Here is a 9,274-nt window from a genome sequence, read left to right on the forward strand (position 1 = left end):
GCTGGCGACCCCGCCATCCTGTCCCCTCCACACCTGTCCTGGCCCAGTGGTGGGATCACCAGGCCAAGCCTCAGGCTTGGTGTAGGAAACAAGCTTGTGCCTCTTTCTTCCCGATGATGCCTGAAACCTCCCAAGTTCCGTCAAGTACTTTAAGGAGCATTTTGAGTGGAATTCCCTTCAGGGCCCAGGTAAACTTTAAAGCCAGGGTAGAAGAAAAGCCAGTTTCTTTCTGAGGTAAACTATTCCTGCCAGGAAATTTCCCAGCCGCTCTGGCAGCCCCCACTCCACCCCCGTCACTCGTGTCCCCAGGGGCATCAAAGGCTCAGGGACTCCCAGGAACCCAGTAGCATTAAATTGTGCAGTAGACGGGCTTCCCTGGTGGCGCAGTGGCTGAGAGTCCGCCTGCCGATGCAGGGGACATGGGTTCGTGGCCCGGTCCAGGAAGATCCCACATGCCGCGGAGCGGCTAGGCCCGTGAGCCATGGCCGCTGAGCATGCGCGTCTGGAGCCTGTGCTCCACAACGGGAGAGGCCACAACAGTGAGAGGCCCACGTACTGCAAAAAAAAAAAAAAAAAAAAATTGTGCAGTAGAGTTGGAGATTTAGAGAGATTTCTTAAAACCAGAGTAGCATCTCTCCTCCACAGCCACGCTATGGTCTGAGCAGTGCGGCTACAGGGAAGACGAGGGGGAGGGCAGAGGGTGTTAAAACTGGCTGGAGCGTGGTTTTGACTTTATTTCCTCTTTCCAGGTGTTCAGCCTCAGTTCTGTGCCGTGTTTAGTTTTTAGTGAAAGAGTTTGGGTGCTCCTGCGTCCAAGCATTGCGTGGCTTAAAGCATGTGAAGTGAAAGACTTTTGGGGTTGTTTGCAAGCAGCTTTCTGGTTCTCATCACTGTGTCCTGAGGTCCCCACCTCATCCTAGGACCCTAGCCTACCATGGGGACCCTCGGTGAGCAGAAGCCCAGCCAGCCTGCTGGCTCCTGGGTAAGTGCTAAAGCCTTGCATGTGGCACATGTGTCTAGAGGGACCCTGGTTTCTGTGCTGGGATTCCATGCGGGTCACTCACCTCTGGCCGGGTTTCTGGTTTTGCCGTGTGTCCTGCCTTGACGAGCACCGTGTAAACCTCCACGTGTTGTGATGATTGGGCATTAAATGACAAACTTGGGCCCCTTGTCTCTGTTGTGCTTTCTGAAGGTCATTACCAAGTGTGGGTCTGGTCCTCCCAGGCCGGGGGTGGAGCCTGTTCTGACCAACTGGCTGATCTATGCCCAGAAACAGCCTCCCTTCCCCACGTTGGCTTAGTACCATGCCTGAAATCTCACCAATAAGACCCTGAAGTTAGCAGCACCCAGATCTAAACTGGGAGCCCCTGCCCTGTGTCTGCCTCCATCACCTCTCACCTGAGCAATTTCAGTAGCTTCCTTAATATTCTCACCGCTACCCATTCTTCTCCACCCCATCCTCTGTATCAGTGGTTCTCAAAGTGTGGTCCTCAAACCGGCATTCCCTGGGAACTTGTGAGACATGCATATTCTCAGGCCCCACACCAGACCTTCTGAATAAGAAACTCAGGGGGTGGGACCCAGAATCTGTGTCTTAATGAGCCCTCCAGGAGATTCTAGTGCAGGTGAAGTTTGAGAACCATGACCCCACTAATCCAGAGAGATCCTTCTAAAACACAGCTCTCATCATGTCACTCCCCTTCTTAATGGATGGCTTCTCTCTGCCCTCAGGATAAAGTGCCCTTTCACTTGGTGTGAACGTCCATTTCTAACCTTGCAACTGGCTTACCCTACCTTTCCAGCCTCACTGGCCACTCCTTCCCACCACCCATAGCCACACTGGACTTCTTTGTCAGTTCCTGAAAACAAAATGTTTTCCCCCTTCTCTGCCATTCACCTGGGCAGGCTCCTGCTTACTCTTTTTTTTAATATAAATTTATTTATTTGGCTGAGTTGGGTCTTTGTTGCTGCACACGGGCTTTCTCTAGTTGCGGCGGCGAGCAGGGGCTGCTCTTCGTTGCGGTGCGCGGGCTTCTCATTGCAGTGGCTTCTCTTGTTGCCGAACACGGGCTCTAGGCATGCGAGCTTCAGTAGTTTTGACACGTGGGCTCAGTAGTCGTGGCTCGCGGGCTCTAGAGCGCAGGCTCAGTAGTTGTGGCGCATAGGCTTAGTTGCTCCGCGGCATGTGGGATCTTCCTGGACCAGGGTTCAAACCCATCTCCCCTGCATTGGCAGGTGGATTCTTAACCACTGCGCCACCAGGGAAGCCCTCCTGCTTATTCCTCAAGGCCCAGTTCAGTTTTTTTGTAGAGTTTTTCCTTGACACTAATATGTAGCCGTTAATACTTTGTACACGGATATGGCCATTTATGGGTTATTGAATACCTACTGTGTGCTAGGAACTGGGGAGATAGAGATAAATAAGAATAGTCCCCATCCTCAGGATGCTCACAAGACACAGACACGTAAAAATATAATTACAGGGCTTCCCTGGCGGTCCAGTGCTTAAGACCCCATACTTCTACTGCAGGGGGCTCGGGTTCAGTCCCTGGTTGGGGAATTAAAGATCCTGCATGCCGTGCAGCATGGCCAAAAAAAATTACAAATGATGTGTCAGTTGCAATAATATACATTATAAGAGTTGGGAGGGGAAGTCATTAGGGAAGGCTTCCTGGAGGAGGTGATGCCCAAATTATGTCTTAACAGATAAATAAGACTAGCCTGGAGTAACGGTAAATGAGGGATGGGAGACTTCCTTCCAAGCAGAGCAATCAATACCTTCTGTCCTGCCATCCAGCAGACAAGGGTGGCATCACAGAGCACTGCCTGCTGCCCCAACTCTGCCAATTTGGAGCTCTTGCCCTGGGGAAACCTGCTGAGCCAAAGTGGTTGACACAGACCTTAAGGGCAGTGGGATCAGAAAACTAGGTCTGGGGGTCCTGTTAGACCACAGGGGACTGACTAATGAGGAGGGTCTTGAACTTGACACCAAGATGTCAGTTTACATGGAGGGCATGAAGACAATCTCATCCATGTAAGCAAAGCAAGGGCTGAGACATTAGCATAGACAAAGGAACAAAAAAGACACCATTTTTTAAGCCTTCACATGTGTCTGGACACAGCAGTGTGCTCAGTCCTTCACATATGATAATTTCATTTAATGTTCACTTTATGAAGTCAGTGTTATTATTATCACCACTTTATAGATGAGGAAACACTCCGTTTGAATAAGTTCCCAGGTCACCCTTGTACTTTGCTCCTAGGGATGTAACATGGTAGAAGCTAGTTTTGAAATTTGGCAGTTTCTCAAAAATAGAAAACTACCGTAGGACCCAGTAATTCCACTCCTAGGTGTCTGCTCAAGAGAAATGAAAACGTGTCCATGCAAAGACAAGACTTGCACATGAATGTTCATAGCAGCATAATTCATAATAGCCCAAATGGGAAATATCTAAATATGTATCAACCGGTGAAGAGAGAAACTATTTGATCTAGACAAAGAAATAGTATTCAGCCACAAAAAGGAATGAAGTACTGATGCAATATGGATGAGAGTGTCTTCAAAAACAATACGCTAAGTGAAAGAAGCTAGTCACAAAAGAGCACCTATTGTTAATTCCATTTGTATGAAATGTCCAGAATAGGCAAATCTATAGAGACAAAAAGTAAACTGGTGGTTGCCTGAGACTGGAGGTGGGAATGAGATGAACTGTAAGTGGGCACGAGGGCTCTTCTGAATAGAAATGTAAAAATCCTCAACAAAATACTAGCAAACCAAATTTATCAACATATAAATAAGGATTATATACCATGGGATTTATCCCAGGAAGGCAAGGTTGGTTAAAAATCTGAAAATCAGTAATGGAATACACCATATCAATAGAATAAAGGTCGAAAATGATCACCTCCATAGATGCAGAAAAAAACATTTAACTAAATTCCACACCCCTTCATGATTTAAAAAAAAAAACAAAACTCAGCACACTAGGAATAGAAGGAAACTTTCTCAGTCTGATAAAAAGCATCTATGAAAAACTCACAGCTAGCACCAGACTTCATTGTGAAATACTGAATGCATTTTCCCATAGACCAGAAACAAGGCAAGGATGTCTACTCCCTCTATTTCTATTCAACATCGTACTGGAAGTTCTAGCCAGGACAATTAGGCAAGAAAATAAAAGGCACCCAGATTGGAAAGAAGAAAAACTAGCTTTATTTGCAGATAACATGATCTTGTGTATAGAAAATCCTAAGGAATCCATTAAAAAATATAAAACTAATAGATGAGTTCAGTAAGGTTGCAGGATACAAAATCAGCATACAAAAATGTTATATTTCTATGCACTAGTAGTGTACAATGCAAAACACAAAATTAAGAAAACAATTTCATTTAGAATAGCATCAAGAATAATGAAATACTTGGGAATAAATGTAACAAAAGCAGTACAAAACTTATGTTCTGAAAATTACAAAGCACTGTTGACAGAAATGAAAGACTATCTAAATAAGTAAAAAGACATCTCATGTTAATGGATTGGAAGACTTAATATTGTTAAGATGGCAATATTCCCTAAATTGGTTTATAAATTCAACCCAGGCTCCATCAAAATTCTAGCTGGTTTCTTGGCAGAAATCGATAAGCTGATCCTAAAATGAACATGGAAATCCAAGGGACCCAGAACAGCCAAAACAATCTCAAAAAAGAAAAAACACAGCGTTGGAGGACTCACACTTCCCCGTTTCAAGGCTTATTACAAAGCTACAGTAGTCAATACAAGCACGAGGATAGATAGATGAATGGAATAGAATTTAGTGTCCAGAAATAAGCCCTCACATTCACAGTCAATTGTTTTTGCCAAGGATGCCAAGACAACTCATTGGGGAAAGAATAATTTTTTCAACAAATGGTTCTGGGACAACTGGATATCCATATGCAAAAGAATGAAGTTGAACCCCTAACACACACCATCTACAAAATTTAACTCAAAGACCTAAATATAAGGGCTAAAACTATAAAATGCCTAGAAAAAAGGCATAAATCTTCATGGCCTTGGATTAGGCAATAATTTCTTAGATATGACACCAGAAGCTCAAGCAACAAAATAAAAAAAACAGACAAATGTGACTTTATCAAACTTAGAAGTTTTTTTTTGTTGAAAAGGACATCATCAAGAAAGTGAAAAGACAACCTACAGGATGGGAGAAAATATTTGTAAATCATATATCTAATTAGGGACTTGTATCCAGAATATAGAATGAACTCTTACAACTTAATAATAAATATATATATCACCAAACTAAAAAAAAAATGTACAAAGGATATGAATAGACTATTCTCCAAAGAAGATATACAAATGGCCATTAAGTGCATGAAAAGCTTCACAACATCATTAGCCACCCATCAGGGAGATGCACATCAAAACTAAGAGATACCTCATGCCTACTAGGATGGCAATAATCTAAAAGACAGATAATAACGAAGCTCCAGTGAGGATGTGGAGAAATTGGAGCTCTTATACACCGCTAGTGGGAACGTAAAATACGACAACCACTTTGGGAAAAAGTTTGGCAGTTCCTCAAAAGTTTAAACATAAAACCACGATGCACCCGAAGTAATTCCACCCCATACATACCCAAGAGAACTGAAAACATATTCACACAAAAACTTGTGCACACATGTTCATTGCAGCATTATTCATAATAATCCAAGAGTGGAACAACTCAAATGTCTATCAATTGATGAATGGATAAATAAAATAGAGTATATTCATATAGTAATGGAACATTATTTAGCAAATAAAAAGACATGAACTACTGATATATGCTACAACATGAATGAACCTTGAAAACATGCTAAATGAAAGAAGCCAGACACAAATGACGGCATAGGATATTATTTCATTTATATGAAATATCCAGAGTAGGCCTATCTAGAGACTGAAAGTAGATGCGTGGTTGCTTAAGGCTTTGGAGCAAGGAGGAAGAGGAATGACTGCTAATGTACAGGGATTTATTGAGAGGGGGCAATGGAAATATTCGAAAATCGGTGTGGTGACGATTGCACAACTCCATGAATGCCCTAAAACCCGCTGAATTGTATACTTTAAGTAGTTGAATTGTATGGTATATGAATTATATCTCAACAAAGCTATTGTTTTACAAGTGGACATAGGGACATGAAAATTTATGGTAATAGTTGTAGTTACTTGATACAATTTCTAGATATCAATGCACTGTACACCCGAAATAGGTGAAATTTAGATTATGTAAAATATACCTCAATAGGGCTTCCCTGGTGGCGCAGTGGTTGAGAGTCCACCTGCCGATGCAGGGGACGCGGGTTCGTGCCCCGGTCCGGGAGGATCCCGCATGCCGCAGAGCGGCTGGGCCCGTGAGCCACGGCCGCTGAGCCTGCGCGTCCGGAGCCGGTGCTCCGCAACGTGAGAGGCCACAGCGGTGAGAGGCCCGCGTACCGCAAAAAAAAAAAGAAAAAAAAAAAAATATATATATATATATATGTATACCTCAATAAAGTTGTTTTTAAAAAAAAGAGTTCCCAGATAACACAGCCAATGAGAGACAGAGCTGAAAATGTATGTGAAAGGGAAAATTTTCTGGAAAATAATAAATTTACCCAAACTGGCTCAAGAAGAAATACAAATCGTTAACTAGCTTGAATGGGCATTCAGGAGTTTCTGACTCCAAACGATACCAGAGCCAGATGGAGTTTACAAGTTTTATTAAACCTTAATCTTGAATTTACACATTTTTCAGAGAATGAGAAACAGAAGTCATTTAATGTGTTTCATGAGGCTAGGATAACCTTGATCCCCAAGCCAGACAAGGACAATGAAAGAAAAGAAAATGCCAGAGGAATTCTCTCAAACGTAGAGACACAAATCCTAAATACATATTAACCTGTTAAATATAGCCTTGTAAAATAAAAATAAATCACAGCCAACTTGGATTGACCCTAGGCATGCAAACATGTTGTCAGCACGTTTGCTGCAAAACTCCAAGCTTTTCTTATGTGTAGAATATGAACTAGAAATGCTACTTTTTTGGGAAGTTTTCCTAGGAATCTGTTCCTCGTTTATTCATTCAGCAAACATATTTAGGTGCCTATTAAGTGCTGGGTGCTGTTCTGACACCACGCATAACACAAACTCCTGCCCTCAAAAATGGAAAGAAAGCAATCTATGCAATTCCCATGTTAACAAACTAAAGGAAAAACCCATGTAATCATCTCCATAGATACAGGAAAAACACTGGAAAAATTCAACACTCATTTATGGTTTTTAGAAACCCGATAGGTAAATCAGAATACACAGTAATTACTATTCCACAGCAAATATCATACTTAAGAGTAAAACCTTAGAAACAAGACCAGGACACCTACAACTCAACATCATCCTGGTGATCCTGGACAAAGCAATAGGACAAGAGGAAGAAAAAAGCCCAGATCTGATGGCTCAAAACCCATGCAATTAACTACAGTGTACTCTGCCACGGTGCCAGGGTAGGGTCATAACTACTGCTACTTCTTTGTCAAGAGTGTGTTGACCTGCTTTAGGAGCTGGCTTCCTCTTTCCATGAATGGACAAGGCCTGGCAGGTGTGCGTCTGCACACAGAACTCTTAAGGTGCCTGAAGTTCTAGATTAGAGCAGGGATAGAAGCCCAGACCTCTCAGGGTGTTGTAAAGGAGAATTTCTGATGGGGCTTAGCAGTATGACAATACTAGTTTGTTATGTATATTCATATATTTCATTTGCCTCTTGATCCTTCCATCAATCCTGGGAGAGAGGACAGGTAATAAAACTGAAATTTGGAAAGTTTAAGATACTAAGAACCACAAAAAGAACTGGAAGGGATTTTCACTTATTTGTTTTACAAACATTTTTTGAGCACCTACTATGTACCTGCATCTGCTAGGTGCTAGGGAAACCATGGCCCCTGCTGCCTTCATGGAGCTTACAGCCTATTCTAATTCAAATCACATATTTTACAGGTTGGTACATCCATTTAAAGAAACACTTCTGAGCCTCTATGTTCTAGGCCAGTGGATCACAAACTTTAGCACACATCATAATCACCTGGAGGGCTAATTAAAGCACAAATTACTGGGCCCCGTCTCCAGAGTTTCTGAGTCAGTAGGTCAGGGGTGGGACCTAAAAATGTGCATTTCTGACAAGCTCCAAGGTAATGCTGAGGCTGCTGGTCAGGGGGGACCCTACTTCGAGAACCATTGCACTAGTAACGTGCCCACACTGGGTTTCAGGCATTACACAATATAAAAAAGAAAGAAAACTTCCTACCCCTGAGAAGCTTACAGTTCCATGGGGTTTGTTTGTTTACTCCTAATTTATCCCTCCCCACCTCCCTTTCCCCTTTGGTAACCATAAGTTTGTTTTCTATATCTGTGAGCCTGTTTCTGTTTTGTATATAGATTCATTTGTACTATTTTTTAGATTCCACATATAAGTGATATCATATAATATTTGTCTTTGTCTGACACTTCACGAGGTATTATATTCTCTAGGTCCATCCATGTTGCGGCAAATGGCAATATTTCATTCTTTCTTATGGCCGAGTAATATTCCATTGTGCGTACATACCACATCTTCTTAAACCAATCATCTGTTGATGGGCACTTGGGTTGTTTCCATGTCTTGGCTATTGTGAATAGTGCTGCTATGAACATTGGGGTGCATGTATCTTTTTGAATTAGAGTTTCATCTTTTCCAGATATATACCCAGGAATGGGATTGCTGGATCATATGGTAGCTCTATTTTTAGTTTTTTAAGGAAGCTCCACACTGTTCTACATTGTGGCTTTACCAAGTTACATTCCCACCAACAGTGTAGGAGGGTTTCCTTTTCTCCACACCCTCTCCAGCATTTATTATTTGTAGACTTTTTGATGATGACCATTCTGACCAGTGTGAGGTGATATCTCATTGTGGTTTTGATTTGCATTTCTCCAATTAGTGATGTTGAGCATCTTTTCATGCGCCTGATGGCCATCTGTATGTCTTCTTTGGAGAAAAGTCTATTTAGGTCTTCTGCCCGTTTTTAAAATTGGGTTGTTTTGGAGTTTTTTTATATTGAGTTGTATGAGCTGTTTGTATATTTTGGATATTAACCCCTTGTCAGTCACATCTTTTGCAAATATTTTCTCCCATTGCATAGGTTGTCTTTTTGTTTTGTTGATAGTTTCCTTTGCTGTGCAAAAGTTTTAAAGTTTGATCAGGTTCCATTTGTTTGTTTTTGCTT

This window comes from Globicephala melas, chromosome 1 (assembly GCF_963455315.2).
Source record: "Globicephala melas chromosome 1, mGloMel1.2, whole genome shotgun sequence".
Taxonomy (NCBI): domain Eukaryota; kingdom Metazoa; phylum Chordata; class Mammalia; order Artiodactyla; family Delphinidae; genus Globicephala; species Globicephala melas.